This window comes from Halichoerus grypus, chromosome 9, assembly GCF_964656455.1.
Source record: "Halichoerus grypus chromosome 9, mHalGry1.hap1.1, whole genome shotgun sequence".
Taxonomy (NCBI): Eukaryota; Metazoa; Chordata; class Mammalia; order Carnivora; family Phocidae; genus Halichoerus; species Halichoerus grypus.
This window is the reverse complement of record NC_135720.1, coordinates 36,464,056-36,488,586: the sequence shown is the minus strand read 5'-3', so window position 1 is coordinate 36,488,586 and position 24,531 is coordinate 36,464,056.

Below are 24,531 nucleotides of genomic sequence, written 5' to 3'. Positions count from 1 at the left end.
TTTTGCTTAGGATTCTTTCTGAGATCCTAGAATTGAAGCTATCATTCTAAAATGAAACCATATAAATTACCCTACATCAGTTTTTTGACTGTTCTTTTGCTACATTACTCCTTTTGTGTCTGAAATATTCCAAATTATTCACATTTTCTGGCCATGTGAGGATATTTGCCACTCTCAATGAAGACTTCAGGACATTCTGATTGCCCATTTATCTCATTGGTTACCCTTCATTTATTTATTCTATTAATATTTACTGAGCACCTTGCTCGTGGCAGGCACTGTTCTAAGAGCTGGGAAAAGAGTATTGAAGTTAGAAGTTCAGTTAGCTTATCGTTGGGAGACCCATTCAATGTACAAATAAATGTGTGCCATATCAGGTATGAAAGCTGTAAAGGGTAAATTGAAGCTGGATAGGAGGATAGGGATTGCTGAGGTGAAGGAGGATTGTGGTTGTAGATACAGTGGTCTGGGAAGCCTTTAGGGATGAGGGGATATTTCAGCAGAGAACCAGAAGGTGCGAGTTATGTAGAAATCTGAGGCAACAGCAAATTGAAGGGACTAAGGTGGGCCTGTGCTTGGCATGGTCAAGGAATAGCTAAAGATGGGGAGAATGTAGAAGAGGTCAGAGGGAAGCAGAATTTAGAAGGCCTTGTGGACCATTTTTAGGGCATTGGATGAGCGGCATAAAGAGTCACTGAATGGGGTTAGAGCAGAGGTATGAATAAAAATAAAAATTTTTATTTTGAAAGATCTATTTTGACTACTTGTAAGAATTCACTGACAGGGGCAAGAGTAGAAGAAGCAGGGAGACCAGTTAGGAGGCTACTGAAAAAAAAATCCATGTCATAAATGATGGGTTAGGTCAGAAAAAGCCATCAAATTCTGGTCATATTTTGGATGGTAAAGATGAGAGGATTTATTCAAAGACCGAAGTGCCAGAGAAAAAAGCAATCAAGGATGCTTGTAAGGTGTTTGGCCTAGGAAACTAGAAGGATGGCATTGTCCTTTACTTAGAAAAAAATTGATGGAGGAACATCCTGATAGTGGAGAATCAGAAATCTGTCTTTTGACAACTTATGCTTGAGATGCCTACATATAAATGGAGACTTTGAGAAAGCAGTTGGATTATGAGTATCAAGATTGGGGGACAAGTTCATGAATGAATGTGATTATTTGGGACTAGTCAGACTCAGGAGCTTGCCAAGGGACTAAGGATAAATACATAAGTGAGAGGACTAGGCTTATTAAAATATCAAGGAGAAAAAAAAAAAATATCAAGGAGATAAGGAGGAGTTAGTGAGGGCATAGAGAAGGAATGGCCAGTAAGGAAGAAAGAGTGTGCTGTCTCAGAAGCCAGCTGTAGAAAGAATTTTAAGGAACAAATAATTAATTGGATTTGCCTTTTCATCTGCTTTTTTTTAATCAAACAAGATGCTAAAACATTGGTTCAAAATTAACATCAAGATTATGGTGTTTACCATAGCACGTACCCTCCCCAGTGGATGGGTTAGCCTGGTGATGGGTATTAAAGAGGGCACATATTGAATGGAGCACTGGGTGTTATACGCAAACAATGAACCATGGAACACTACATCAAAAACTAATGATGTAATGTATGGTGATTAACATAATATTAAAAAAAAGATTGTGTGTTTAAGTATGATGACAAATTTTTAAAAATTGCCCCCCAGGAAAGATTTATGGGAGCTTTATTTATAGTTTTCTGTTTACAGAGTTACTCTTTGTATTAGGTTTTTTCCATGTAACGGTTGGGTCTGAGAAGATTTGCTCTAATGTAATTCTGCATTCTCATGATGAAGCAATATGGAGTAAGTTAATAATTCTGAAGACTATTTTTCCTAGAAAGACAATGTAGTTTAGTGGAAGGAACACAGACTTTGGAGAAGGGCAACGTAAGTGTGAACCCAGTTTCCATATACATATTAAGCAGTGAGACGTTCACTTCCCTGAGGCTCACGCCTTTCCTCCTTAAAGTGGGGATATTCATACTTATCTCTCAGGTTTACCATAAAGATTAAATGTAAATATATAAATTGCCTAACACATTGTGAACATATAATATTAATCTCTAAGTAATTTAGTACTTTCAACTTGCTTTGAAAGAATTGCATTGCATACTAGCTTCTACGAGGTCAATATGCAAGTTATTTTGACAGTGAGCTATTTAGTGACATGTACAGCTTCTTAGAGCTGATGGACTTAGTTCTTAAAATTTTTAAGCAATTGTTTACTTTCTTCCAGTTTTGACTCTAGGATAAATAAGAGGAATGCTTTTTCTTACCTTTCTTTCCCTTAGCCATTTTGGCAAAGTCCACCAACCTGAGAAGAGTAACTTTGTCTTTCCAAGATTTTGTTCAACCCAGCTGGAAGATATGAGTAAGAAAGACCTTTCTGAAACAGCTGTTGCCTCGACAATGAGTGGAATTCTCTGGAGAGAATATATTTTAAAAATATAAATGAAACGATTTTGTGACCATTTTTAAAGTGCTCTGCGTGTATACTCTGTAAATCGCTCTTTTGTGTAGACTCCAGCGAATAAGGAATCTGAGTTATCTATCTCCTCTGAATCTCAGAAAGGAATTGCCATTTGAATTCAGATGATGGACCTATAATCTATTATGAAATGAAAGAAAATTCATCTTCAGAAGAAACCTGAATGAAGAGAAGATTCTAATTAGATGTTATTTGCTTTTAATGGTGATTTTTTTTTTATCTTTGGGGTGAATAAATTCCACTGTCACCAAGATACTCTATCATTCAATTGGTGTCCCTGTCCTCTCCAGGCCCCACAGCATAGTCCAGTGGGGACTAGACCTGGATCTCTTCAGAGCTCATTAATCTGGGGCCTCTGTTGACTAGAGGTATAGCTTTGGTTAAACTTAAAATGCTTTTTTCTATCTCCTAAGAGGCTGACCTTCTAGCCTCCAGAGAGCTTTAGCCAAACAGATCAAAGATAATGAAGCCAAAAGATCTAAAGTGGACATCAAGCATGGAAGAGAGAAATGTTCCCTTTCTAATCTAGGCTAGACTGGAAATAAAGTGGAAAAAATGAAACTTTCATATGGAAAAAGAGGCAAAGGATTACTTTAATCTTTGACTCTCAGTAGCTTGATTTGGAGTTTACGTAGTTTACTTGGTATTCTTTCAAAAATTAGAATGGACTGCACCTTTGAAATGGGGGACTTTTTCTTTGAATAAGTGCGATATTATTTAAACATATTTTAAAAAATTACAATTAACATGTTATACTGAAAACATCGATCAAAGATTAATCCACAGGAGGTATTTCATTAGGAAACTAGGAGGTAAATCATTAGAGAATAAGGTATTTCTCTTGAATTCCAAATAGAGATCTGTGCCTTTCCTTAAACACTAAATAAAATCAGAATACAAATTTTTCATTTATGCTAGACAGATGGTTATTGAATTTAAAATGTCTGTTGAGTCCTTGCCATGTGTAAAATTCTGTACTAGACACTGGGGATTATCACAATGAACAATGAACAAAAAATAATCTCTTCATAAATGGAGCTCGGTTTCTGGTTGGCTTGGTCAAAGCCTCGGACTAAGAAAAAGAGAGAGGCAAATTAATTCCAAGACACAATTAAGTGAACAAATCAGGGTACACAGAAGAAAAAGTCAGTCTTTGTTGATAGGTAATCATGGAAGGCAATTGTTAACTTGAGTTGCATAAAATATGCTTGAACAGGGAGAAAACAGACTATTTCTGGTTAGTGGAAGAATCGAAGCAAAGCTGTGAACTTGTGAAATTTGTTCAGGAGTTGGAGAATGGACTTGGGTAGCCAGAGCAGAGGGCCCATGGAAGGATGAAAGAAGAAAAGAGGTTGGAATCATAACCTAGTTATCTGAATGCCGATTGAGGAGTCTGGACTTTAGCTTATATAAACTTGGCAGGCTATTTTGGGTAGGGATGTATATAGTTATGGTTAAGAAGAGATTGTTAGGAGTATATATGAATTCATCAGTGGAAATTTAACTTGCCATGTTAGCTCTAAATGATGAAGTGTAGATAATTTTTTTTTTTAAATTTTAGTTCAGTCTGCTCTGAGTTATTCCCTCTTCTTAAAATTTCAAACTGAATTTAATATTCTTTCTTAACATTTAAAAATACTTCTGTTCCCAACAGGGCTAGAAATACCATTGGCATATTGTTCTATCGACTGCTTTGGTACACTTGGCATCTTGTCTTTTCAGCACTTGACTCATTCCACAGCCTCTGTCTTCCCCAGTTTGGCTCAGTGACTTTTCCATTAAGAGAATATCTGACCCTTCATTCTCATTCTCTGAAACAAAATAAATCTCCCAACCCATATTTCCTCTATTCTGTTCAAGTTTGGTATTCAGAGATCTTTATGTTGATCGTTGGGCCCTCTGTCTCCCAGTCATACCCAGAATCCGGAGTCCTATGATGGCAGTGACCCAACAATCGTCTTGCTAGCACTGGAATTAGAAACCCACTCCTGAACCCCATACAAGTGATCATGGTCTTGCTGCCTATAATAATGGGATCTTGGTGGCTTATTGCTCTATCTCATCTGTAATTCTTGCCCATGTCCCACTGCGAAGTGTTATCGGACTGCATCCATAGCCAATCTTTGTAGCTGGGAGAGTTCTCCAACTCTGTTTACTATTGGACAAATGTTATCCTGTCAATCTCAGGTCTCTCTCCTTTCTTGCATCTTCCCATTGTTTTAGGAGCCATTCTACCTCATATGTAAGTACCCAGAATTAATAGTCAGTACAAGTCTAGAATCTCCTGAAATGCAGAAAACTGGAAATCCTTTACCAGAAAATCAACAAAATATGAACTTTTACACTGCATGAATTAACATGATGATCAGAGGCTGTTTGCTGAATCTGCATTTAGATCGAAGGAATTAGAAATTAATGCTTTCTTTTAGTGAAACAAGGAAGCAAACATCTGCCCTTCTATGTTCTATAACAGGCTCTGTGTTGAGGTGGCTTATTTCTCCTCATGTCTTGTCATCACCTTACTTCCCAGCCAGAGTTCAAATTGTACTTAATCACATGAACTTGCCTGGAATGCAAACAGGAAGAGAAGGAAAACAGGTCAATTGATTTGGTGATTGGTTCGCTGGCTAAACCCATAGTAAAAGAAGGTCTCTCCCACTTTATAGGCATCTAATTTAGGACTTCAAAAATACAAGGAAGGTCAACAAGGACAGTAAAGGACAGCAAAAATTTAAGAGCAATTTTTAAAATATTTTATCTTAATTTATTTTCTCTGTCTTATTGCTAATTACTGATTTTAGGATCTTAAATTCTACAGCATATGCCTGACTTAAGGAAGTGTTGCAATTCCCAAAGCTGGAGGGGAAGGGCCTCCCTCCCAGGCCAATGGAATGAAGATCTCCAGATGGGGGTGCCCTGGAATCAGTGTTTTTAATAAACTCCTTGTTACAATGGAAAGCATCGATACACAGTATAGAAATATTAAAGTGATATTAATTTATATCACATATTTTGGTTGATGGCTTCCCTTTTTAAGTTTTCTTTTATAATCAGGATATTCTTTCCAGACAAATAGGTGGTGTTGATTGTTGATTTGTTTTAAGTTCTATTTTCTACTTGAGATGAAAAAAAAAGAAAATCTGAGGTTAGCATAGAGAGAAGTTAGTGAGGGGGCGCCTGGGTGGCTCAGTCGTTAAGCGTCTGCCTTCGGCTCGGGTCATGATCCCAGGGTCCTGGGATAGAGCCCCGCATCGGGCTCCCTGCTCAGCGAGAAGCCTGCTTCTCCCTCTTCCACTCCCCCTGCTTGTGTTCCCTCTCTCGCTGTGTCTCTCTCTGTCAAATAAATAAAATATTAAAAAAAAAAAAAAAAAAAAAGAGAGAAGTTAGTGAGGGATGTGAGAAAATTTGATGAGGGAATAGTAAATGAGGTTTGCAAGCATTTGCAGCAACCAGAAGGATGATTTTTATTCTTCTATAAAATAATGGGTTTTGCCTAGGGGAGTTGGTTAACCAGGAACTTTACATTTAACAGCCATTACAACAGTTATTATAATTTGCACATGTTGTAGACAGAATATTCAGGCTCTGTCTCACTGAAAAAAATCGATGTCATTATCTTGATGGTAATCATTTTCAGTTTTTAAAAATTAGAATCTAATAAAATAAAACTGGAAAGTCCTGCTAAACATTTCAGAGGGCACTGTTCATTCACTGATCTCCCAGACACAGACACCAGGAGAGGTGAGGATGGCAGAGAGCAGTTATGGTGAAAGGAAAAAAGTTTCAGTAAAAATTTACCCCTAAGCTACAGAAACTGCCTTGAACACCATTTGAAGAATTCTGCCTCAGAACCTGTTCAGGTGAGTCATTGAAGGCCAATTACACAACCTAAAAGAATGAAGAGGCTTAGTCCCCTAGCTTAGGCCATATAACATATAAGTACAAAAGAGGGAAAAACAAATATTCCCACTAACTAGGCCCCTGGTCTATAAGATAATTTTAAGTCCTCTTACTGAAAAAGCCCAAGAAGTTAGACAGATTATCGCCTGTCATGCCTTAACTGTCCCAAGACTAATGCAAACCAAGAAAGGTTAAACTCAATTTTGGAGATCACCGGAGAGGCAATGAAGTCCTGCCTAATTATCTTATTCTGGTTTTTCACAGCCCTTGCTGCAAGATAAATATCCCGTCTATTTAATTTAAATCATTTCCTTATGGCATCCGCTTGTTTTTTTCCTCATACTCTCTCAGTGGAGATGGAGAAGAACTGGTCAACCCACCTCTCCATACTATTTATGCCTATATGATTTCTTTCAAAATTCGAGGACTCTAGCCAAATTTTTTAGAATTTTCCACCTCTATTCAGTTTCCTTTCTTTTTTTTTAATTAATTTTTTTAGAGAGGGGGGAGGGGCGGAGGGAGAGGGGAGAGAGAGAGAATCTTAAGTGGGCTCCAAGCCCAGCAGGGAGCCCAAGGTAGGGCTCCATTCCAGGACCCTGAGATCATGACCTGAGCTGAAATCAAGAGTCAAAAGCTTAACTGACTGGGCCACCAAGGCACCCCTCTTTTCTTTTTGTTTTTTGATGTAAACACTTGTCTAAGGGAGCTGAACTGATAGACTTATACAAGACTATCTTTCATCTGAAATTCTCTTCTATTTATCTAAACTTCAACATATTAGGAGAACGATTAGAAATATGCACAATCTCTTTAGGTCGATATTTAATTATTAATGATTTAAAAAGGCCTGTGGAATCCAAACATTAGGCAGTCAGCGCTTCCGTTGCAAACCTGAATTTCTTTTGAGTACAGAGTTTCTAGGCAAATTGCTTCTGTCATTTCAAAATACAATGAACAGATCGTCAGTCCTTAGCCTAGTTCTATTCTCCTCTATCTCTCACTATTTTCTCTCACTTATGGGGATTTTCCAATTCTTTTCTTTTTCTTTTCTTTTCTTTTTTTTTTTTTGGTAATCTTACTACTTAACTCACTTCTTCATCACTTACAGACCGTCTAGTTCTTTCCCCCTTTATGCTTTTAGGAATGGCTTATTTGCTACATCTGTTTACTCCTAAAATAGTAGTACTACTTACATGTAACGTACTGGTAAACATTGATGGTAAAATGATAGGGTCCTCTGCAGGGAGTAAGGAAAATAAAGGGAAACTGGAGTGAAATGCAGTCATTTGGTGTCAGAGAACAAGCCCTAGCACTGTGCTTTAGGAAGCCTTAGCTACTTCTGATCTTATGAAGGTGGGGGCTAAGGTGTCACTCCTTTATCTGCCCCTGCATTATTAATAAAATATTTTCCTGGGGGAATGAGGGTACAAGGGGGTAGAGGATCTTTATTTCCTTTGGTAATGGAATCATATGAGGGAAAAGAACTGCAACTTGATCTGGCCTTAGAATCAACTGCATATCAGATCGCCCAAGAAAGGCAAATGAAATCACTTAAAGTAAACAGTTGCCTATTTGGGGTCATCAGGGAGGTTACTGTGGCCGTGTTAAGTTTGTTCTAAGGTTTCTATTGTGACTTAGCGGGTGGCAGCAACTTTGTATGGGGGACAAGAAACCACCTGGGAGGGTTGCCTATGCCAATGGCCAATGTTACTGCAGAGAATTTGTACTCAGTGCAAAATTGTAGATTAATGTATGGTGGTTCAGTTTGGATACCTTAAAGAATGGTATCAAATGAATGGTGTGCTAAATTTTCTAAGTAATATCCCTGCCTAAACACAATAGGACATCATGCTGTCCTGGGAGATTTTCCCCTCCTCCGAAAGGTAATTTAGGAAATGAGCTATAAACTCTATGTGCACAAGTGTACCATAAAAAGCCCATTAACTGAGGTGCATGTGAAATGGATCTGACTACCATGTGTCCAGCATGCCATCTCAAAAGGTGCTACTTAATAGCATTCCTGACATCACCTTGAGCCCCGAATGAGAAGGGAAAATGAGAAGAAGGGGGGGTGGTTTTTCCCTCCCACTCTTAGCTGATCAAGCAGCGTTTTGTCTAAAGCAAAGCAAAGTCAAGATTGAAAAAGCAACAACATGATATATCTTGGTCTTCTTCCAGAATTTGTGAGAGTTTGCGCCAAAAAGCAAGAAACAGTATCTGAAATGTTTGAAAGGCAAGGGGCCGTGCCAGCCCTCATCCACAAGGTTACTTGAGATGGGGATGAGGAGTTCCTGAATGATTGGCATGACTTGTTGCCATTATCAATTAAGGGTTAGAAAGTTCACTTGATGTGCTTCGCCATTTTACCCAGTGCCAGGAAGGCAGCATTTCTCCATGGTTGAGAGTGTTCAAGGTCTGTTGTAACATAGCTAAGTGAAGAATGGCTCTAAATGCAACAATAGGTTTAACTGAAATTGCTTGACAACAGGACATGGAAAATAAGTCCATCATCGCACACTTTGGTCATGACCATCTCTCCCTCAGGTCAAATGGCACCTACAAGGAGGGATACCCAGGGCTTCTCATCTTCTGGATAGGCCACACAAAAATGCTACATTGGGACATGGCCAAGTCCTGCTCAAAGTGGAAGACATTGAGTTGTGGGGGTGAGGTACAGACAATGTCCCATCTGCTAGCAAATCTGGTTCATTTTTCCTCTGAACCTCGACTCTTTTCAGGCCCCATGGGAGTACAGAGGGAGAGGGATCTGGGACGGGGTCAAGAGGAATATATATAGTCTGCAACCCTCCTTACTTCTCCTGCCTTCTGTGTGAATACAAAACAGAGTGGGGCTCTAGAAACAGTGGATAGTCATGACTAAATCAAATGTATTTTACCCTTTCTTCCCTACTACTCTCCACTAGTCTGGAGAGATGAAAACTGAAAATATGGGGTCTTTAATCTAAGAAATACTTTTCTAGGTCCTTATACTCTGTGAATTGGTAAGTAGATAACTTCTTTGAGAGGTGCACTAGTTCGTTCAGGTCAGTGAAATAAATACTCATTTTCAGATCATATCTTCTATCTGCTAAAACCCATGACCCTGAACACCAGCCTATCTCATCCATTATTACATTCAACACATATGTAAGGACCAGAAACTAAGCTAGGCTTTAGGGATCCAGCAGTGTTATGACATTAAGTAACTGATCAAGAAACTACATTAGCTTATGGAGATTGACATTACAAGCAAATTGGAAGTAATTTCCTTCCTTCCTTCCTTCCTTCCTTCCTTCCTTCCTTCCTTCCTTCCTTCCTCCCTCCCTCCCTCCCTCCCTCCCTCCCTCTTTCTTTCTTTCTTTCTTTCTTTCTTTCTTTCTTTCTTTCTTTCTTTCTTTCTTTCTTTCTTTCTTCTTTCTTTCTTGTTGTTTTCAAAGGGAGATTGACTCAGGTTACACAAGGCTTTAAATCATAGGCAGAAGCTTTCATCCATAGACAGTCTGATGTAGGGTCCAGAGAATGCAATGTTAAATTTGAGGTAAATTTAGTTGCTTTTTAAAGAAAATGTGCAATATGTTATTTAGAATTTATAGCCTCAGAATATTGGGAAATGATCATAAAGAAAAATCTATCCTGATTAACATAACAATAAAAAAATTAAAAAAAAAAGAAAAATCTATCCTACTTTCTTAATTTAGAGATTAAAAAAATATTGAGATTCAGAGATATTAAATTGAAACTTTGAGTTAAAGATGGTGGATTGGATGCACCAGAGAACCCACTCCCAAGACTGTGGAAGGGTACACAAAGACAAAGAATGGACGAACCAGGGGAAACAACACTTAGAAGCCTAGGAAGCAGATGGCAGAGTAGTAACGGACTTGGGAGATTTTAGAAAATGATATTGTAAGCCAGCAGTGGAAAAAATGGAGAAGCATCTCAGAACTTCCACAAGCTGAGGGATGGGCGGTATGAGGTACCACTATACATAGATTTGTTGTGGGAATAAAAAACAGATGATAGCCTGATTGTCATCTCCAAGGATGAGGCATATGCTGAAAAAAAATCAAATAAATCTTTTAAAGGGAGAACTGGGACAAGAGCCTCAAAATCTGACTTATCATATTATGTTTTGTTCATTATGTGTTTAGGGGTATGATCTGTGTGAGAGGGAAGGGAGACAAAGAGAGAAAAGGAGGGGGAACGGAGAGAAAAAAAGACCAATTCTTAATAATATATTAAAACACTAATAAAAAAAACTAGTCATGATAAACCTCAAAAGTCATCATGGAACTAAGACATTACATGGAAATTAAAAGGAAATCCCTGTCCCACTGCTTAGTTATTACTTGAAAAAAAAATTTTGGAGTAACTATATTGATGATTTTTTGCTTTTCATTTTATTGTAGGTTGATTTTGAGGCTTTTTTTTCTTGCTAGAGCATAAGCTCCTGGAAGAGGTCTCATTTATGTACCAACTAAGGGAACTCTGCAAATTGGGTGGCCCACCACAGTTGCGGTTACATGGAGTTACAAGGCCCCCTGGGAGAGAGAGCCAAGTCTACTCTTGCACTCCCAAGTCTCCAGGTTATAATTCTCACACTGAGAGGTGAGAGGAAGACTGTTTCAAAACTGTCAAGTTCGTTCTAATTTCCTCGCAGAAGAGTATGAACATGAAAGGGGAATAAAGTTACTTACAAGATATTAAACAAAGAAGTAAAGTATTTAAAGACCAGAAAATCCGGAGAATATTAAAGGGAAAATGTTACCATTATGGAAAAGCAATTCATCCACTGTAGCATAACCATACCCAAATTCTGGAGCTTAAAAAAATAACACATCGAAGGCAAGGAAGCTGGTAGGGAGAGGGAGGGGGAAGGAGAGGCAAGTGACCAGAGACCAGTGATTATCGCAGAAGCACAACAGACCGGCTTCCTACGAACCCTGGCTAACTGGAGAAGCTGTGGTATCAAGAGAAATTTAGGAGATATTTCGGAAAGGAAAAAGAAATTGTATTTGTGTGTGAAGAGAAATGAGAGCAGGAGTGATTAAAGATATGCATGGGGGACTCAGAACCAAATTCTAAAACTGTCACCTGCACATTTTATAGATTTAGGGCGTGACTGTCTGTAGTATATGCTCTGGACAGTCTCAGATTTACACCTCTTATCTGAGTTTAATTATTAATAGCACCCTTTTCACTTTTAGAAATGTCTTGATGAGGACAATAAATTTTACCACCATAGTCCCAGAGGTCTTATAGTTGGGGAAAGAAAGTTGAAGTGTTTTCAGAAGAAATGAGATGGATGAAGGGAGTAGAGAAGTAGGGCATTCCCTGTAAATAATTTAAAGGAAATTGCATGGTTCTATAAGGACCAAGAAATAAAATAGCGGAAGCATGCAATCTAGAAATTTGCATGTTCTTAGAAAATATTAAAATCTCTATCACTCTAGAGCAAATTAAAAGTTCAGTGATAGTGATCTAGTTTACAATTCTGAGGGTCATTATTCTTTACTAGACTCTATCTTAATCCCTGAAACTATCTTAAAATGTTCCATGGAGTAATTATTTAAATGTAATTTATCATTTGTTTTTTGATTTTATTAAGATGGAATTTTAGTTCATGGTCATGACATAGAATAAAAATCCAAAAATTATATTTATTCTTGTTTCTCAAGCATCATTATTTGTTTGTATGTAAGATTATGCCTTTATTACAGCCACTAGTAAATCAAATGGGGTTGTATCTCATACCACAAAAGCAGTAGGAAAAAAAAGAATTATCTTTTAAAGTCTTTGGCTAAGGTCAAAACTCCAATTATATAACAATTAACACTGATAAGTGTATAAACTAAAAGAAAATTAAGAAATATGTTATTCATCACATTCCACTTTAACCAGAATTCGGTCTGCTGTTGAAATGTTCACATTAGGGTGGCTAACTTGTTTTAGTTTACCTGATACGTTCCCCATTTTGGAACTAAAGTCCCACATCTAAGGAATCCTCTCAATCCTTAACAACTTGAAACGACTGGCCACCCTAGTTCATATCGACAAAGTATTCCAAAAGGACCAGCAAAACATGTTAGTATTTAAGAAAGTTGTTTTACAAAACCCCAAACACCTACTAATGTTCTACAACAATTAAAATGCACTTTTGTCTTTGTTAATCTATTTGCAGTTTGTAAGAAGCATCAGACCCAGAGGTGCCAAAAATCTTTATAAAAGCCCACCCTTATGTAATTCCAAGCCAGACCCAGTAAGAAAGAGCCAGAAATATCCAGGCCAATTCTGAAGACTTAAGAGGTTCAGATAGTTCGGATAAGTTTTGGACAAGCAGCCAAATTCTGGAAGCATATCTGAACTTCCTCCAAATCACAAACCTTTTGAGGTTTGCTCCTCTTTCGTCCAAAGCCACTGCAATAGCTGACAGCCTCTTCACAGCTCTGCATGAGCAATAATGAGCAGGAGATGATCGGAGGCCCCGAGTCACGCCATCCCCTCATTGTTTGGATAATAAAGTTCACGGGTACTGAGGATAATCTCACTAGAGAGACAGACACCAACATTTACTTATCATTCTTCTGCTCACTTCCTTTTTAGCTAATTAAACCTTAGTTCTTCACAGGAAATAAAACTTTGCAACCTCCATAATGGTTTGGCTTGGTAATATTGTATATATCTTTCCCGGTTTGTCTGGAAAAACAGGAAACGAGAGGTGCCGGCATGAAGATCCAGAATAGAGGGTTATCTTTTAAATTAGCAAATTTTTCATTTGCACGTGGCCGGGGCTGGCTGTGCCACCGGGTCAATGGAGACGCCTGCCCTGGATCTTTGGAAGGCTTTAGAGAGAGCCACGAAAGGGAAAGGGGTAGCACTGAGGACGAGGGAGAATTTTTAGAACTACACGCATCCCTATATAAGCCTCCCAATAGGCAGAGTGGAAGGCAATGGAGTGTGCAGTCACAAGGAGGAAAATAATAAGACAAACCCATTTTCAAGTTAAGGCATATTTAAGCCATGTGAGAATTGTCTCTTTCTTATCACTTCCCTGGGGAATCTGAATCTATGTTAACATGTAGCCCCCAGCCTACTGTTTCTTGTTTACTCAAAGTATAATGGAGTAAGCAAGAAGACAAATGTTATGGGACTAGGTCCTTCCACAAAGTCACACACGGCGTGATGGATTCTGTTTCAAAAGTGATCTGTAGAAATTCTTTTTTTTTCTAACATATTTCTAAAGAAAAGTGAGGAGTGGAGAAAGTAAAGAGAAAGCTAGATTTAGCAGATAGATTTTCATACAATTAGCACATTTAATCTATCACTTGGAATTTTACATATGGAATCCAGTAAAAATTAACAAATGTTCATACAAGATAGCAAACTGCCAAGAGATGTGCTAATTAAACAGATTTGGTGGAATAAATATGCTAAATTAGAAAGGAATTAGTACATTTCTTTATTCCTGTACTTTGGACAATCCTGTGATTTCGGCACTCCCCTGGCCATATTATTCAATAACAAGGATTACTTGTAGTTTTTGACTATTATGTGGCTAAAACTATTTTATTTATTGTCAGTGGTACTTAAGCTTAGAAATAATGGTATCTCAAAATATAAGACGATCGTCTTATTTTATACAATAAGTGGATTTTGGAAAAGTACTAAAGCAGCTTACTGTTAAGTTGAGTAACAGATTGCTATTTGAAAGCTAATTTTAGGAAATTCTGTTTTAAACTAAATACCTCTTTTGTGACATGCCTAAATACTTCCTGCTTTGTCTTTTTTAATGTAAATCTAAATTTTTGTGTATTGGATTAAGAAGGAGCCAAATTTCACATGAGTGTAAAGTAGAGATGTTGTCTCATAGACAAGAAAACAGTTCGGTGGTGTAGAAAAAAAAAAAGCATTCATTTAAGAATTTAGGGCTAAAACAGTGCTTAAAACCATAAGGTAACGTTATTTTTGAGTAAGAATGTACAAGAATTTGAATACCTAGGTGGTCTCTGTAATACACCAACAAAATTCATTTTGTGGACTCATGAACTAGAACAGGACATTGCATAATAAACATCCAGGTTGAAAGAATGATTAATGTCAGATTAAACCAATGTCCTTCAATGATGTAATAATTAGGAGTCAGAGGTATTTGTATCTTAAGATGTGAGATGAGCAATTGCAATGCTTGGAAAATTATTATTTTTTCCAAATATAAATATTGATGAATATAAATAATGGATTGTAGGTTGCATAAACCAAGTGATATGTTTTTAATACTAGTAGCTATTATAGCCAGACTACTCCCATAGAAGGTACTAGAACTTCCTGTGAATGAAAGAGAGAACGTTAAAGGAAGATCTTAACTCTAAGAAATTTTTGTTTTTCCAGTTAACAATGGACAAAATGTTTGGTAACAGGGAGTTAAAGCAAGAGTGGGTGTTGAAGGGTGTCCCCTTCAAAACATATTCATTTTAGCTGAGAAATCTAATAATTAGTCATGGCAGTTGCAACAAACAAAAAAATGGTAATGTGTCCATTCGGTTTCCTCTCTCCTTGTTGGTGCTAGTGCTTCAGTGTTCCAGGTTCCTACTCTGACCCCTGTCACAGTTCTGACATCCAGTAGCCGTCCACGGGATGGAGCCTGCTGGGGACACATGCCTCTCACTAAGTCTGTGTTTTCACCATGCAACTGGTAGTTCAAACTAATTTCAGATAAAGTGTTAAGAGCCACTAATCAGCCCCTTTCCAGTATCATTTCCTACAACAATTATGTTGTAGGAAAGACATTTTGGGATAGGGGAAGAGGAATGGGAAGAGGAGGGTCGGGGAGAGGACAAGTTTTTGTTCCCCTTAAGCTTCAACACATGATATGGATAAGGCTGACTCTTTCTGTTAGAATCATTAAATGTTAGAGCTGAAGGAAACTGAGATATTTTGTGGTTAAAATCTATTCATTTTAGAGTTGATGAAACCAAGACCTGGCAAAGTTAAGCAATTTTGTCCAGAGTCACAAAAATAAGTTGATTTTTGAACAGGGATGAGAGTCAAGCCTCTTGAAACCCATACCTATGTGCCATATAGGACATTTGTGCTATTTTATCTGTTTCAAGGTCATAATTTCCAGGAAAATTTCATCCTGGTCAGAATCTCCATACAATGTTTAACAAATCCAGATTGCTGTCATAATTCAATAGAGAACGACTTCTACTCCTCCTTCTCCTCCTCCTCCTCTTCCTCCTCCTTCTTCTTCTCTTCTTCTTCTTTTTCTTCAACTTTTAATACAGAACTCTCGTTCTCTGGATACTGTTTGCTCTCCCCTATAGCAAAGCTAATAAAGCAACATTATTTGTTTAACGTGTGGTTAAATTTATTATTTACAAAACAAAATAGTTATAAAAAACAAAATAGTAATTTTTATTGTACTTATGCTTACTATATTGTATTGTATATGTGATTATATATTACGTGTTGTACGTATGACTTTATGATTTATAGCATGCCTTTGAATTATATTTTCTCATTTTAAAAATCAGTGAATACATGTTAAAATGTATTTTGTAACATAACTCAATGAACCCTCAGTGCATATAAATATATAATGGGCTAGAATGTTAAAATGTAAGCTTATTTCTCTGGTCCCTCTCTCTTCCTTTCTCTCTCTCTCTCCCTCTCTTCATCCCTCTCTCTCTTTTACCCCAGACTGAAACTGAAAGTTTATTCAGCTGTTTTTGATGTCTTAAACTACTCTTTCTAGCCATCTGTTGAATTTTTTTTTCTTTTATGAAAATAGACTGAACCTGTACACACAGTATTTGGGTAAAAAAATTATTTCGACTTCTTGTTGATTGCATGTGAGGAGAATTCAGGCTTTGACTTTAATAAGCATATCAGTAATATTTATTCTCACCATCCACCAGACAACGGTTTGAATTTTGTATGACTGTTTTCTTTACCCTTTCTGAGCAGACAGCATTATTCACTATAAGCACCATTAAAGAACCAAGTGTCAATGAACCCAGCAGTGAACTGACAGTTACTTAAACAGCACATGATCCAAAGCTGTTTGAGGAATGCCAAACGCTTCTTTTTTTTCACAAGTTCATTTCATCCAAGGGAAAAAATAATTTTATTTAAAGATTTATATTTATGAACATGTTATGAAGGTTCTGGATGTTCCCTGTAATGTTTTATGAAAGATACTGATGCGTTTCCAAGAATCATGAAGCATGCCGGCTGGCCAAGGAGACAGTTTGGCCCTCAGTGGGCAGATCCAAGGGATGGAAGGAGTCGGCAGAGCCCTGGAGAGGGATTATACTCACTTGACAGTGGGATCTGCTGATCTTCCACCTGACAGTGTTCCGTGGTGTTCCTCTTTGTTCTGACTGCTTCCTCTCAACTCCCCCCAGATGGGTAATGGGAAGAGACCAGCTGCTTGGGAAAATAATCAGGAGGATCATTCCTAGGAGCCCTTCTCAATAGTCCAGGTTGGACGCCAACCACCTGAAAAGGTTGTTAGCCAAGAAGCACTTCTCCTACTCTCTGGTGAACTGCTCTCTGGAGCCAGTTGAGAGGAGAAGGCCAAGAACAGCAGAAGGCCGTCCCAGGGAGAGGGAAAGATAGGCTCCGGGGAGGGGAACTGAAAGGATTCAGGCATCTACGACAAATTTCCCTCCTTTCCTAGCATTTGCATAGTTATCTATCATTCTGGTGGAATTGGATGTGCTGACTTATTTTGTAATTTTGATTCTTTGATCTTTCATTTTCTGGCTTGATTGGCTTACTTGGTTAAAGCATGTGCCTAACTAAGTAAAAAGGGTAAGTAACTATTCCCTAGAAGGACCTGTCAACATACCTCAGAGGAGATCTCTGTATTTATATGGCTGGAGTCTGTGTCCCCAAACCTGGCCAACATTCTCTAATGCCATGTAGTTGGTCAGAAGAGTATCCAAAAAAGAGATGGTCAAAGGTTAAGCATAAGACATTGCCTATTCTGGAGGAAACAAATTAGTGTATCTTTCTGATGGTAAGTGACTCTGATGTGTGTTTTCCAAAACCGACAAGAAATTCTCCACTTCTAGGTGGACACTGACTGGGTGACCTACAAATCTAACCCAATTCTGACACTGTCTACCTGGGTATAGCATCAGACCCACAGGTTAAGGGGCTCAATCCTACCAGACTACCCTCCGTTTCAGATGCCAATCGCAAGTCCAGGCTGCTACCTGTGCTTCTGGTTGGTTATAAATCAGTTTCCCGTGACCCCCTCCTCAGGTTTAATGATTTGCTAGAGTGCCTCAACATAACTCAGGAAACCAGTTTACTTACTAGGTTACCAGTTTATTATAAAAGATATTAAAGGCTATGAATGAACAGTCAGATGAGGAGATACGTAAGAAAAGGTTTGAAGGGGTCTTGAACACAGGGAGCATCTGTCCCTCTGGAATTTGGGGTGTGTCACCTTTCTGGCATGTGGATGTGTTCTGGTTCACCAGCCTGGAAGGTCTCTGAACCTTGTGTTTAGGACTTTTAATGAAAGCTTCATTATATAGGAACAGTTGATTAAATCGTTGGCCAATTGTGCTTGAACTCAATCTTTTGCTCCTCTCCCTGCCCCAGAGGTTGGGGGGGTAGGGCCAAAAGTTTGAACCCTCTAATCAGATGGTTGGTTCCCCTGGCAACCAGCCCTCTTCTTTAGGTTACCTCCTAGTGGCTTTCCAAAAGTCACCTCATCAGTGTAAACTCAGTGTGATTGAAAGGGTCTTGTTATGAATAACAAGATACCCATTTGCCCGTTATGGCTCTGGATCCACTTCAGGATTTCAAGAACTGAGGACAAAAGACTACATATTATAACAAAGATGTCCCCATTGTTCTTATAATTTAGGTAATTTCAAGGATTTGGGGAGCTTTGTACCAAAAACCTTGGATAAAGACCAAAGTATATATTATGAATCACAACATCACAGTGATTTTTTTAAAAGATTTTATTTATTTATTTGACAGAGAGAGACACAGAGAGAGCAGGAACACAAGCATGGGGAGTGGTAGAGGGAGAAGCAGGCTTCCCGCGGAGCAGGGAGCCCGATACGGGGCTCAATCCCAGGACCCTGGGATCATGACCTGAGCCGAAGGCAGACGCTTAATGACTGAGCCACCCAGGTGCCCAACATCACAATGATTTAGTGTGGGTTCCCTGGAAAGCAGAGTCTGAGACAGGGGCTTTTGCTTAGGTAGCTTATTGGCAAATGACCCCAAGGAACAGGAGTGGAGGGCCGATAGAAGTGAAACAGGGCAGGAAGGAAAGGCAAATTGTGGCTTGTTAATTAGCTGTTCACCACTGGGACTCTATCTTACCAAGAATCCTCTGAAGAGCCTTATAGAAAGCACCTCAAAATTGCCTGAGGAGCTAAAGCAGGACATATTTACAGCCCTTCATTCCCCAAAATCAATCTTGTTAAGTTCACCAGCTTCCATTTTATTAAATCCAATGGTCAATTTTCAATCTTTTCTTCCTTGACTTCTTGGGAACATTTGACATAGTAGATTTACATGGTTGATCTGTCCTTTTTGATATGTTACCTTTTCTTAGCCTCAGGGGCTGTACACATTGCAAGTTTGGTATTGGAGTACCCGTAGCTCACTCCTTAAAAAACTAAGTTTTCTTTATAGTCATTCCCTAAGGGATCTCATCCAGATTTATGGTTTTAAATACCATCTATATGCTGATAATTCCTAAATTTATATCTTCTTTTCTGAGTTCTCCCTGAACTCCTACCTCATATAATCAACTACCTACTAGGCATGTCCCCTTGGGTGTCTAACAGGTGTCTCAAAGTTAACACATTCAAAATAGAGTCCTTGAATTCCCACCCAGACCAATGTCAATGTTTCTAACTCTGTACAAAGCAATACCATTCACCAGGTGCTCAGGCCAGAAACCAAGGCGATATTCCTGATGCCTCTGCAGTAGTCTCCTAACAGCTCTGCTCCTGCTTTTACTCCCTGTCAGTACATTCTTCTCTCTGGAGCTGGAGAAAACCTCAAAAAAGATAATTCAGTGCATGTCACTTCCCTTGTATAAACTGTCCAATGACTCTGCAGCACATTTAGATAAAATCTGTAAGCCTACAGGATTGGGTGCGATCCCGTCTCTGGTTAACTCCTCAATATTGTCTCCTACATACTACCCCTTACTCCACTTCACCTCCGCTGGCCTCCTGGACGAGCCTTGAATACACCAGGTTTGTGCTTGCTCCGGGGCCCAGCTACTCCCCCTTCCCTCTCCCTGGAAGGCCATTGACCCAGGTTTTCCCCCAGCTTGCTTCCTCATTTCCTTCAGGTCTATGCTCAAACATCATCTTTCTGGGAGTTCTTTCCTGAGTCCTTTGATTAGAATCCTACACACAGTTACCTCTGGTTATATTTACCCTTTTTAACATACCTTTGTTGTCTCTTAGTACTTGTTACTTCCTGATAATGGTTTAACTCTGTCTCCATCCCTGAAAGATAAGCTGCATTCTGTCACAAAAGCTGGACACTGTCTTAGTTACAGCTGGCCGGTATCCACAGCTGGGGGTCTAGGACAAAAGAGGAATTCAGTATATATTCATTGAATGATGGAACCTGAATTCTCATAATATAGAAAAAAAGAATATATATAGTAGTATAGAATTTAAAAGTATTAGGAATGTTCTTATTCCTTCACATATTATGAGTGATTAAAAAATAGCCATATGTACTTTTGGAGAGTCCTATGAAAATGGATATTAATTAGACCTTTATTCTCTAAAATTACCAGAGGACTAGAGCAATGGATTCTCAAGGTTTAGTTACCAACCAGAAGGTTCTCTTCCAGCCCCTTGTCTTCATCTAGACTTTCTGGCAAATGCTCTCAAACTGTTAGGCCTTTGGCTCCTCTGTTTGCTTCTTGATGCTTGAGTGCTCTTGATTGGTCTTTTCTGGCTGGAATAATAAAATCCAGGATCCAAAGGAATAGGTAGGAGAAGGGAAATCATAGCTTTTGGCCTGCTTTAATTTTAGCCTAAATAAAAGGAGTTCCCCTTGTTTATAGCCTAGCTTTTGAAAGTTCTCACCACAATCTGGGATCAAACTCTTGTTTGGCCTTATCCTCTACACTCATATTTCCCTTAAGGACCAAATGGGGCAAAAAAACTACATCTGCATGCTTGCACTTGTCCATTTTCTTTCAATAAGCATTTATCACCACCTTACTCTGACATGGGCTCCCTCTTCTTGCAGCCATCCCCTACTTCACTTTGACATAAGAAGGTAGAAGCACTAAGAAAAAGCAATATTTCTATTAATAGGAAGATGATCTCAATTCTTCTATTCATAGGAAGATGATAATTTTAATTCTTTCCTTTATTTGATCATTTCCATATTGAACAAATATCGGTTGAGTTGTTACTCCTTATGAGGCACCATGCTAAGCACTGAATATAGAGGATTGTGTAGGACCAACATGGTCCCTGCCTTTATGGAGCTTACATTATAGAAGAGGTGGTAGATATTATTCAAGTACTTTTTAATTTGGGTATTTATATTGTCTAAAGAGAAGAGCTAATATATCAGAGGAACCTGACTCAGAATGAGTAAGAAGTGATCAGGAATAAGAGGGGGTGCTGTGAAGGGCTTCAAAAGAGAACAATTGAAGGGAACAACACAGACAATAGCCTTGAGGCCAAAAAGAACTCAGCATCCAAGGAACAGAAAAAGTCCTAAGAAGCTGGTGTGAAGAAAGCAAGGGCCGAAAGGTCCAATATGAGGCTGGACAGACTTGATGAGGCAGAGCATATAGGCTTTTAGACTGTGTTAAGGATTTATGTTTTATCTGAAAACCCATTGGAAGTCATTCCAATAAATCTTAAAAAAATTTTTTTTGGTAATAATATGTATTACCTGGAGGTAGAGATAAAATGGGATATATTAGGATGTGTCCCAAAATATCAGATATAGGTGATGGTGGTCATAGCAGGAAAAGATGATGCTGGCTAAAAACATTAGAAATTCAAGTGGATATAAATATATTTATTCTGGTATTTAGTTTGTAAGCAAGTACAAAGGATGGTCTTTTACCTTTTACTGTTTTGAAAGGGAAGGACGTTTATAGTCACAGAGTCCTCTGAAACGGAAGTGAGAAGCGGTGTGATTAATCACTCACTGGGAGGAGACAGAGGATAATCATGTAAAATGCAAGCTCCATTGGCTTCATAATGAAGCTACATTTCAACAATATGTAGATAATAGATCTTTTTAAACAACTCTCTCTTCTACCATATATAATAGAATTTCTACCTAGAGTAATTTCATGACAAAATCATTGCAAATTTTACCTGAAAGGCTAAATATACATATTAATTATATAATAAACATTTGTACTATGCTTTCACTTTGAACCTTGATTTTACCATTAATACAGAGAAAAATTTATCTATACTTTTTTTAGATAACTTTTTTAGATTAAGTAATCTTCAATTATATTGAGGCACTACTAAGTTCTTTTTGCAAGTTTCCATCATAATTTGGGTATTTATTAGAAATCTAAGTGGTAAACTTATCACAGATTTTTTTTTTCCCATTCTCTGTGACCAAGAATTTTGTTTTGTTTTGTTTTGTTTTTTTTTACTGTGGTGGGGGTGGTTGTTTTCTAATTTGGGCCACCTTTATGATGAGTACCGATAATGAGTAGATAGGCTGGATGTGCTGAGATGATTTCTTTATGTTCTGTGATGTGCCTAAATTAGGAAAGTGTAAATTACCAAAACAGAAAAAACTTACATAATTGATTTGAAAGGGGAATTTCTCTAAATACTAGTCAATTTAGTGATTTTGATGTGTACTCCTGCAATTTAGAGTTATGAAATTGGAGGGACAATTCCTCTAGCACTTTTGCTTCCACAGACAGTTTTACTGTACTAAGTATTCTGAGAACCTGGGAGGAGTCCCCCACCAGAGACATTGAGATTAGTTGGCCAGAAGGCAGGAATGGCAAAACCAAGACAGAAATCGAGTGAACAGAAGTCAACCCAGAAAAACAGGGCTTACAGAAACCAGTAGATGGAGAGATACGTGGATGGCAAAAGTCAAAAAGCTGATGGTAAAATATGAGGCATGAAATTATCATCACGCAGGTGGTTAGAATCACAGATATAAATACCAGAAACAAGAGAACCTTGTAAAGATCCCAATGCCTGCTCTAGTGCGTGGGACAGAGCCGGGCTATGACCCCCTGTAAACTCCATTCAGTGTCTTATGGGGGTGATTCAGGTCTTTCCTGCTTTTGGGCCAGGCAATCACAATGAAAACAGCAGAAGTTTGGAACAATTGCTCAGGTAATTAAATTGCACTGAAGGCCATTCTGGACTTCTCTGAGCATGGGAATAAGCTAACTTATCTGATGATCCTCACAGTATAAGTCACCATGAGTAGAAAAGGAAGCTCAACTATTCCCGTTCAAAGTAACAATGTTACCAATTTCCACTGGCCAAAAGACAGTTCCAAACACAGTCTCTTTTCTGAGGGAACAGAGAGGAGAAAATTTGATTTTGAAATCTTGAGATTCATTTTGACTTTACTTTGGTCTGAGCAATAAAAATAGGCAAGTTACTCTGATTTAGAGGCTTCCCCTCTCCCCCAAGCTGTTCCTATTTAGCCACAATTAAAATTCTAACCAGATGCCCACTGTAATTATTACCTTATTCATTGTAATAATTCATTGCAACCTCTTTGGGCTTTGTAAAGATTTTATCTTTTTGTGGTCTCCAAAATGCCATAAGTGTCTAGCTTATTACATATGGTGACATTTGTTAACTATACGATTCAGTGAAAAGCGGTTCAACTGTGCTTTTTCTAAGATTATCTTTATGAGCTCTTTCTCCTTCCTCTTAATGAGTGTTGTGGGACTTTTTCCTCTCTGCTGGTTCATTCCATCTTTGTAATAAGGGGACCTAACCGATATTACGCTTTTTTTTTTTAAGAGAATAAAGTCCTAAGGTATTTACATTCTGCCATGGATATGATTCCAGACAAACATTTAGTGAGTCTTCAAGGCTCTGTTGGGCTTGGTGACTTCCAGCAGCCAGGGTTGTTCTGTAGTTGATGTGGGGATCCCAGAATTTGATGAATGATAATGTGTTAATTTTGGGACTCTCTTCTCAAACTGTGGATGGCCTCAGATTTTATTCCAAGCATTTTTTCTGTATCTCATTCTAGGAAGTTTTAGATTAGTTGAAAATATGTGTAAACAACTTTGAAGATTTTTTTTCTGTAATTAGTGTAATTTTTTGCACTCTCTGTTCCGCTGGTTGAAGATACCAAGTCTGTTGAGATCTGTGAGTTGTTAGGGAAAAATCTTGTACATAACTATTTCCAGGTCATTTAAAAAGAAGTTCCAAACCAAAAATGAACTACAATAATAGTAGTAGATTATTTCTTGCAAGTTGATTTAATGGAAAAGCCATCTATAATGCACCTTTCATTTGTGAAATATTTCAGCTGCTAGATGCCTCTCTAGTTTGATTGCTCTTAAATTCTTTAAAAAAGTACATAAATTGGCCTCTTTAGAGCTATTTTAAGGAGTGTCTCTTGTTTACTGGGTGCTTCATCCATCAATGCATACCTGTACTGTTTGCATGTTTTAAGAGAGTATGATTCTTTTGGACCCTTCAGAAATTTATGGTTAGAGAAATGGGCAAGATGTTGGTACTTTGATGTGTATACGTACTAAGCAAGAAACAGCGAATTTAAGAATCACCTTCCCATTTATGATTTAACTAAAGCCATCAGAGATTTGTTCTCCTGCTCCCTGGCACGTCAGTTACCCCAATTAGTCTCTAAAAGTGTGAGGTCTTAACAGCAGGCCTTATACCAGACATTCTCAAACTGGATCTTGCGGTCAGGGTCTTTTATTTTATTTTTTTAGGGGGAGAAAAGAAGGGTCCTGGGAATGAAATCCATGTTGCTCCGGGGATGGCTTTTTCCCTGAAACAATTTCACATAAGCCTACTTTATTAAAACACACACGCGCGCGCACACACACACACTCACCCCTGATTTAATTGCCACTAAAATATAATCATCTAGAGACTCAGGAGTGGG